The following is a 10,204-nucleotide window of genomic DNA, read 5'->3' on the forward strand; positions in this document are numbered from 1 at the left end:
ACATCCCATCCATATATGTAGAGGGTGTCACGGTACCCAAACTAGAAAAGGATTGGGATGAACATGACATGAGAAAGGCACAACTAAACTCTAAAGCTATGAATGTGCTTTATTGTGCCTTAGATAGAAATGAATTCAATAGGGTCTCTACTTGCAATTCTGCAAAAGAGATTTGGGACAGACTTGAAGTGACCCATGAGGGCACGAATCAAGTCAAAGAATCCAAAATAAATATTTTGGTTCATAAATATGAACTATTTAAAATGGATTCTAATGAAACAATTACATGCATGTTTACTAGGTTTACTGACATTGTCAATGGCCTAAAAAGCCTTGGCAAGAACTATACTAACAGTGAGCTTGTCAGGAAAATCCTTCGGTGTCTACCAAGGTCATGGGAAGCTAAAGTGACCGCAATCCAAGAAGCCAAGGACCTGAACAAATTACCACTTGAGGAGCTTCTTCGATCCCTAATGACGCACGAGCTAACCATGAAACAACACAACGAGGAAGAGTCCTCGCATAAGAAAAAGGTAATAGCTCTAAAATCTACTTCATCTAACAAGGACTTATCTTGCAGTAGCAGCAGTGAAGAAGAAGAACATAAGGAAGATGATGGTGAGGCACTTCTTGTGCGCAAATTCAGAAAATTCATCAACCACAAGAAGTCCTATCATCAAAGGAGAGGCCCCTCTAATTCCTACCGCAAGGACAAAGGTAAGGAAAGGGAAAATGAGGGGATTGGGTGTTACGAGTGCAAGAAGCCGGGTCACATGAGAGCTGAGTGCCCTTTACTGAAAAAGGGGAGCAAGTACAAGAAGAAGAAGGCTCTTGTCACAACACTATCCGACTCCGATTCATCATCCTCTTTATCGGATGATGAACAAGAAGAGAAGGCCAATTTCTGCTTCATGGCCAATGAAAATGAGGTAACTTCCGAATCGCATCTTGATTTTTCTTTTGATGAACTTTATGATGCATTTAATGAATTAATGATAGAATATAAGGCCATAAATCTTAAGAATAAAGAACTAAAAACCGCTAATCAATCATACCTACATAAATACGATAAATTAGTTAAGGATAAGGATTTAATCACCAAAGAAAATATAGAACTTAAGACAAGCAACCAACTTTTAACTCAAAAGACTAATACCTTAACTAAAGATAATGAAAAACTAACTAAGGAATTTTCAGAACTTAAAAAACATAAACAAATCTTAAATAAGGATCTCACAAAAGAACTTAATGATCTAAAAGCAGAAAATCAAACACTAACTAAAGAACTTAACAAATACAAACCCTTAGTTGAAAAATTTACATATAGCTCTGAAAAGTTAAATATGATACTCAGACGAGCAGTATTTAATAAAGCGGGTTTAGGGTATAAACCAAGAAATAAACAAAAACTTCTTAGCAACTTCTTTGTTAAAGCTGGGGAAACAAAAACTAAGAAAATAACCTGCTTTTGTTGTGGGACTATAGGACATAAGGCAAATGTATGTGACTATAGGAAAAGTAAAACAAAAAGAAAAATTAAAAGGGTATGGGTTCCAAAAGGAACCAACTTGACTAACCATGAAGGACCCAAGAAAACTTGGGTACCTAAGATTATATGATCTACTTGTGTAGGAGTGTCTTGCAGCCAAGGTCAACAAAAAACTGCTGGTACTTGGACAGTGGCTGCTCAAGACACATGACGGGTGACAAGGATCAATTTTTCACCCTTGAAGCTAAGAAGGGAGGTGCTGTGACTTTTGGAGACAACAACCAAGGTCACATCATTGGTATTGGTAAAGTTCAAATCACCCCTTCTACTTATATTGATAATGTTAGATATGTTGATGGTCTTAAGCATAACTTATTAAGCATTAGTCAATTATGTGATAAAGGGTATGATGTTATGTTTAAACCATCACTATGCATTATAACAAACCCTAATGATAATAGTTTAGTTTTTAAAGGAATTAGACGAGGAAATGTATATGTTGTAGACCTTGAAGATCTTGCAAAACATAACCAATGTCTAGTTGTTAATGAAACTAAGGATAATGATGCTAGTTGGTTGTGGCACCGTAAGTTAGGTCATGCAAGCATGGACACAATAACTAAACTAGTCAAAAGAGATTCCGTGATAGGTTTGCCAAAATTAAAATTTGAAAAGAACAAAATATGTGAAGCATGTCAATTTGGAAAACAATCTAGGAACTCATTTAAATCCATAAAATGGGTCTCTACCTCTAGGCCTCTAGAATTATTACACATGGACCTATTCGGACCAACTAGAACAACAAGCCTAGGTGGAAATAAATATGGTCTAGTTACTATAGATGATTACTCTAGGTACACATGGGTCATGTTCCTAGCACATAAGGATCAAGCATTTTCTATTTTTAAGAAATTCCATAAAGAAGTAACCAATGCTAGAGATACCTCAGTAATAGCTATTAGAAGTGACCATGGTACCTGTTACGGGGGAACTCAGCCACCATGCCCCACGTGACCGACACGCGCGCCCAAGAAGACTACAGCTGCCCCTTGATCCAGTAACCCGACCCCGAGTCGGATATCTTCGGCTTCGCAGCCCGACCCCGAGTCGGCTGCCCCTTGATCCAGCAACCCGACCCCGAGTCGGATATCTCCGGCTTCGCAGCCCGACCCCGAGTCGGCTGCCCCTTGATCCAGCAATCCGACCCCGAGTCGGATATCTCCGGCTTCGCAGCCCGACCCCGAGTCTGCTGCCCCTTGATCCAGCAATCCGATCCCGAGTCGGCAACCTCTCGACAACGACAGGCTGTTCCCTTGAAGCACGCCACGACCCTCTGTCCCTGCAACGGTCGTATCCGGCGTTGCTCCACGATCTCCTGTAACAGCCGTACAAGGCGGAGCTCCACTACACCCTGTCACGGCCGTACCCAGCGCTGCCCCACGACGCCCTGTAACGGCCATGTCAGTGGCAACTCCATCGTGCCACACGATGACCAACCCCCCCGAAGGACCCCCCAGCCTGGTATATATGCTGCGGGGGGGAGAAGGGGGGAGGTGAGCAAAAACTTCCAGAGCATTCTCCTACTACCTGCAATTATCTCTCCTTCTCCTCCAATCTCCTCTGACTTGATCGTCGGAGGGCCCCCACTACCCCAGTGGTGGTGCGAGGCTTGCTTGCAGGTTTCTCGGTGGAAGGTGGAGCACAATCAACATCAACCAAGGCAGCTCAGACGGAATTCCGTTCACACCGCTGTGCCAATCGTTCTCGGTTTGGACCACCAGCAACAGTTGGCGCTAGAAGGAGGGCCCGAATCTTAGAGCGATCGTAATGGCACGGCGAGGTGGTCGTGGAGCTTCAATGCCTCAGGTCGCGGGGCCTCTCGCACCTCCGGCCGGGAGGCCACTGCGTCTCCAACACATTCTCAGCAACACTCCACCGTTCCACCCCCGATTCAGATGGTCGAAGCCGCTCAGTTCGACCAGTTAGCCCAGCAGGTCCGCACCCTCGCGGAGGCGGTGCAGAACCTGCAGGGTGTGATGTCTCGGGCGCCGCAGCGGGCCCAGGAGCCGCTGCTCCCTGAGCGCTCACCTGTCCTCCTTAACCCGCGCTCCTTCCACTCCCATGGGGAGGAGCGCCGGCGCGAGGAAGATTCTCGAGCACGGTCCATTCTGCCGGGACCGTCCCATCGAAGCTGCGCGGGGTACGAGAGGCGGGCCCGGGCGTGTTCCCAGACCCCCCAGTCCTCAAGGAACCCGCGCTCCAGTCGGTCCCCCTCTCGGTGCTCCTTGTCTCCCACCCATCGGTCGCACTCCCTGGACCGGCGGGTGGACGATCTCCACCGACAACTCCAGGTCCTGAAGGGCCACTCTAAAGATCCCTTCGCCGACTTGGAGATCTCCTCCCAACCGGCGCTTGCCTCGAGGATCCTGCGGACCCCGAATCCGCCGGGGTTTAAAATGCCGGCGATCGAGCCCTATGACGGGGCGGCGGACCCGCGGGATCACGTCGAGAGTTTCAGGACCCTTATGCTCCTCCACGGAGCATCAGGTCCTCTCCTCTGCAAGGCTTTCCCGGCGACCCTCCGTGGCCCGGCAAGGGCGTGGTTCGCCGGCTTGGAGGCTAACTCGATCCAATCCTTCGATCAGTTTACCCGCCTCTTCATCACCCATTTCGCCGTCAGTAGCCGGCGGCGACTGGTCTCCGACTCCCTCTTTGATGTCCGGCAAAACGAGGGAGAAAGCTTGCGGGATTATCTTACCCGCTTCAACAAGGCTACGTTGGAAGTCCAGAACCTGAGCCAGGAGGTGGCTCTTTCAGCCCTGAAGCGTGGCTTCCGAAAGGGCAGACTCACCTTCTCCCTGGACAAACGCCTGCCGCGGAGCTTCCCGGAGCTGTTGTCCCGGGCGAACCAGTATGCGGACGCCGAGGAGGCGGCCGCCCACCGGAGCAAGGAGGCCGCCGAGATCCCTCCAAAGCTCGGGAAGAAAAGGCGAAAAGAGGCACGCCATGGGAGGAGCCCGACGCCTCAATGTCGGCGCAGAAGCCCGTCGCCGGCGAGGAACCACGGCGCCCTACGCCCTCGTTCTCCGCCCCGACGTTTCAACCGGTACACTCCTCTCCTGACTCCCCGGGCCCAGATCCTCATGGAAATCAAGGGGCGAGAGGACCTCCCGGTCCCGAGACAGATGAAGAAGATCCCTGGGAGGAGGCCCTCTCGGGCGTACTGTGAGTACCACCGGGACCACGGCCACGACACCGAAGACTGCTTCCAGCTTCGGGACGAGATCGAGGCTCTCATCCGCCGAGGGCGTCTCGGTCGATACGTGAACGACCGACGTCCCCCCGCAGACTCGCGTCCGGCCGACCCGGCCCCTCCGGAGCCTCGGGAGCAGAATCGACCCGTCGCGGGCGTGATCCATACTATCACCGGGGGCTGCCCCCGGCCCGAGAGGAACGCGGGGGGCTCGACTGAAGCATCAAGGGCAGCCGTCGCAAAGAGGCAGAGGGTCGGTAATGTAATCACTTTTTGTGATGAAGATGTAAAGGGGGTTCAGACCCCCCACGACGACGCCATGGTGATCTCCCTCACTATGGCAAACTATGATGTAAGGCGTGTTCTTGTGGATAGTGGAAGCTCAGCTGATATTTTGTTTTACGAGGCCTTCCAAAAGATGAGCTTGTCCAGACAATTGTTGCACAAAACATCCACCCCCCTCATAGGATTCACTGGAGACGCTGTCTCGGCCGAAGGTGTCGTTGAGCTGCCTGTGACTGCGGGCGTTGCACCCGCAGAAGCCACGGTGCGGCTCGGGTTCTTGGTCGTCCGTGTTCCCTCGGCCTACAACGCTATCCTCGGACGACCCGGACTGAACGCCCTTCGCGCGGTGGTCTCAACGTACCACTTGCTCATGCGGTTCCCCACGGCGGCCGGGATTGGAGAGGTCCGAGGTGACCAACCGACCGCAAGGCAATGTTTCTTAGCAACTCTCAAAGGGAAGAAGCCCGTAGAAGCCTTAAGCGTCGAGTCCCTCGACGCCAGAGACGAGGTGGCCTTGCGGCACGGGGAGCCGGCCGAAGGTGTGATCGAAGTTCCCCTCGAGGAAGGTCGCCCAGACCGGATGGTCCGGGTCGGCACCAATCTCGACCCGGGAGCTCGGGCTCGGTTGGTGGAATTCCTCCGAGCCAACACCGATGTATTTGCCTGGTCGGCGGCCGATGTACCTGGGATCGACCCGGAGGTCATTTCTCACGCCCTCAACGTCGACCCAACCCACCGACCAGTAAAGCAGAAGAAGAGACACTGTGCCCCGGATCGGATCCGAGTGGTCGACCAGGAGGTAGACAAGCTCTTGGAGGCAGGATTCATAAGGGAGGTCAGCTACCCCGAATGGCTGGCAAATGTCGTACTTGTCCGGAAGGCGAGCGGAAAGTGGAGGATGTGCGTCGACTACACCGACCTGAACAAGGCATGCCCCAAGGATAGCTTTCCGCTTCCGCGGATAGACCAACTGGTCGACGCGACTTCCGGATATCAGCTGCTGTCTTTCATGGACGCCTTCTCCGGCTACAACCAGATAATGATGGCTCCACAGGACGAGGAGAAAACTGCCTTTATAACAGACCGGGGGCTGTACTGTTACAAGGTAATGCCCTTCGGTTTGAAGAATGCTGGCGCCACTTACCAGCGCCTCGTCAACAAAATCTTCAAAGGGCAAATCGGCCGGAACATGGAGGTGTACGTGGACGATATGCTGGTGAAGAGCCGCCATGTAGACCAGCACATCGCGGATCTGGAAGAGACTTTTGCCACCCTGCGGAAGTTTCGCATGAAGCTGAACCCAGCGAAGTGCGCCTTTGGCGCTTCGGCCGGGAGGTTCCTCGGTTTCATTGTCAACCAGCGGGGGATCGAAGCCAACCCTGACAAAATCAAGGCCATCCAAGATATGTCCCCTCCGACCAAAGTGAAGGAGGTTCAGGAGCTCGCTGGGAGGGTCGCCGCGCTCGGACGATTTGTGGCAAAATCGGCCGAACGCTGCCAACCTTTCTTCAAGGTGTTGAAACGCCCGAAAGACTTCCTCTGGACGACCGAATGTCAAGCAGCATTCGACCAGCTCAAGGAATACTTGGCGTCTCCTCCCCTGCTGTCCAAGCCGCAAGAAGGGGAGATGCTCTACCTTTATCTGGCGGTCTCCCCAACCGCAGTCAGTGCGGTACTGGTTCGGGAAGAGGCAAAGTTCCAGAAGCCTGTGTACTACATCAGCCGGGTCTTACGGGATGCCGAGACGCGGTATACGAAGGCTGAAAAGATCGCCTTCGCGCTGCTGACCGCGACCAGGAGGCTTCGCCCCTATTTCCAGGCCCATTCTGTCACCCTCTTGACCGATCAACCGCTGCGGCAGATCCTCAGCAATCCTGAGAATGCAGGACGGCTGGTGAAGTGGGCAGTAGAACTTGGTGAGTTCGACATCCGCTACCAGCCCCGACCCGCTATCAAGGCCCAGGCGCTCGCGGATTTCCTCGCTGAGTGCACGGTGCAGGAGGCGGAACCTAGGTCGCCGGAAACACCTAGCCTCGACCTCCCGATTTGGACGCTTCACACCGATGGGTCGTCGAACCCCGAAGGTGGAGGGGCCGGGCTGGTCCTCACCAGCCCTGATGGAGTGATAGCCGAGTATGCCTTGAGGTTCGGATTTCCAGTGACCAACAACGAGGCGGAGTATGAGGCCCTAGTCACGGGACTCAAACTCACCAAGGAGCTCGGCATCCGGCGCCTGAAGGTCTTCACCGACTCCCAGCTGGTGGTCGGGCAGGTCCATGGGGAGTTCGAATTCTGGAACCCGACCATGCAGAATTACGTCCGGAAGGTGCAAGCACTCATTCCCGACCTCGGCAGTGTCGACATCCAGCAGGTCCCAAGAAGTGAAAATGCCAGGGCCGACAGGCTGTCCCGCTTAGTGAGCGCAGACGCGCACAACTTGTCGAGGGCGATCTACCTGGAGACCTTGGATGCCCCGAGCATCGGCGAGGCTGGAGCGGTGATGGCAATTGACCCGGAGCCGTCTTGGATGGACCCGCTTGTCGCCTACCTCGCCGAAGGGATCCTCCCTGAAGACGAAGATCAAGCTCGGCGACTTGTTATGAAGTCCGCCCACTACGTACTCAACGAAGGGAGGCTATATCGGACCTCGTTCACCGCCCCCCTCTTAAAGTGCCTCCGCCCCTCGGAAGCGGCCTACGTCCTCGGCGAAGTCCACGAAGGCGTTTGCGGATCCCACTTGGGGGCTAGGTCCTTGGCGCACAAGATCATGAGGCAAGGCTATTATTGGCCTACCTTGTTGGAGGACTCAAAGGATCATGTACGGAAATGCGACGCCTGCCAGCGCCACGCCAACGTCCAGAGAGTCCCTTCTGTCCCCTTGGCACCAATCACTGCACCCTGGCCCTTCGCCCAGTGGGGAATGGATATCCTCGGACCATTCCCCGTCGCTTCAGCTCAGCGGAAATTTTTGATTGTTGCAATCGACTACTTCACCAAGTGGGTGGAGGCAGAGCCGCTGGCCACTATCACGGAGGTGCAAGTCCGGAAGTTCGTGAAGAAGAACATCATTGTCCGATTTGGGGTACCTCGGGTCCTCATCTCGGATAATGGGCGACAGTTCGACAACAAGCATTTCCGTGACTTCTGCGAGGAGTTCGGGATCGAGCATCGGTTCACATCTGTGTCGCATCCCCAAACCAACGGCGAGGCCGAGGTCACAAATCGGACAATCCTCCAAGGAATCAAAGCGCGAATCGATCGGACGGGGCAAGCTTGGGTCGAAGAACTCGAGAATGTCCTTTGGGCGTATCGGACCACGCATCGAACCCCTACCGGGGAGACGCCTTTCAGCCTAACCTATGGCACGGAAGCCGTTGTCCCCGTGGAGCTCGGACTCCCCTCACCTCGGGTGGCCGCGCACCGACCCGAGGCCAATTCGGAACAACTCCGAGGGAACCTGGATCTCTTGGAAGAAGCGAGGGAAATGGCGCAGGTTCGGATGGCGATGTATCAGCGGAGGGTGGCCCGATATTACAACTCCAAGGTCCGACCGAAGCCTTTCAGAATCGGAGATCTGGTGCTAAGGCGAGCTAAAGCATCTCGACCTGCGGAAGGTGGGAAGCTAGCGCCAAATTGGGAAGGCCCATATAAGGTTCGCTGGGTAAACCGACCTGGCTCCTACCAGTTGGAGGCCCTAGATGGTCGAGAAATTCTAAGGAGCTGGAATTCTGCTAACCTGCGGATGTATTACCAGTAGAACGACGATGCCAGAAAGACAGTTCAAAAATGTATAACACTTTGCATTTCAATAATTTCTGGTTACAACGGCGTGCTCGTGTGATTACAAGGAATTCCCAGAGGGAAATTAGGGTGTAAAGAAAGTAAAGAAGAGGTGGAGACTCCGAGGAGCTGAAGATCTGGGATCCCGAAACCTCCATCTGAAGCGGTTGCAATCCCGTCGGAAGTGGGTGCTTCCAACCGGAGGCGCCATCGGCGTCTCACGAAAGAGACGAAAAGCCGGCGCGGATGAAGAAGAAGTGGACGAAGGAGAAGTCCCACTGCCTCCAACCGGAGGCGCCATCCACGCCCCACGAAGAGGATGAGGAGCCGCCGCAGACGAAGCTCCCGCTGCCTCCAGGGGAACGCCACCTCCAAAGGATATTCCGGTCCTCCCCAGTGTTAGGGGAGAGAAGGAATACAAGGGGGAAGAGCATATGGAGGCGCGGTCCCTGATCAAGCACCTGGTGCGGAGCTCAATCAGGAGGCCGAACTTCAAGGAGGGGAGACGTGATCCCGGATGAAACGCCTAGAGCGGAGTTCCGCCGGAGAGAACCTCCTTGTTGATCCCAGATGAAACGGCTAGTTGGCGGAAGTCGCGAAGGGCGCGCCTCCCGTTCCTTCGGCAGGGGTCTCTCAACCATGCGCCGGAGAGGAGGCCCACGATCCATGGCAACCTGAACAGCTCCGGCTTGGCAGGCTCTATCGCACCTGCACCTATATTTATAGCCAAACTGCGGCCCCCCGGTCGTTCCGATACGGGTGGCTCCAATAAATGCGGGCGCATTGAATCCGGAGCCGATCCGGCTCTCAAGGCGTATCTTTCCGCGATTTCCTAAGCGTCATTCTCCTTAATCGCATTTTTTGTGCAGGACACTCCGGGTGGCCTGTACCCCTAGGTCCACGTATCTCCGCTCGCGCCCCAAGCCGCATCCGCCTCGAAGAACGCGCGTATCGCGGCCGCTTAACAGACACTCCTCGCAAGCAGCAACTGGCGATCCGATTTCCCAGGTAACCCCTTAATTAGCACTTAATGCCCATCTGGTGTTCCCCAGGCGACGCTTGGAGAGGAGGAGAAATACAATCGCAGCTGGCCATGGAAAAATCCCGTCGGGCGGCGAGCGACAGGCGCACGACCAGCGAGCGGAATTTCCCGAGGCTCGGCCCTTGGATGCCAGGCTAACCCGATGATCATCCCGGGAGCAGACTAGCCTGAAGCCCCGACCGGTCGCCTCGGCTTGCGCCAGCCTTGGCTGACCAACGAGCGGAATTTTCCGAGGCTCGGCCCTTGGATGCCAGGCTAACCCGATGATCATCCCGGGAGCAGACTAGCCTGAAGCCCCGATCGGTCGCCTCGGCTTGCGCCAGCCTTGGCCGACCAACGAGCGGAATTTCCCAAG

The sequence above is a fragment of the Phoenix dactylifera genome, unplaced genomic scaffold, assembly GCF_009389715.1.
Source record: "Phoenix dactylifera cultivar Barhee BC4 unplaced genomic scaffold, palm_55x_up_171113_PBpolish2nd_filt_p 000242F, whole genome shotgun sequence".
Lineage (NCBI taxonomy): Eukaryota > Viridiplantae > Streptophyta > Magnoliopsida > Arecales > Arecaceae > Phoenix > Phoenix dactylifera.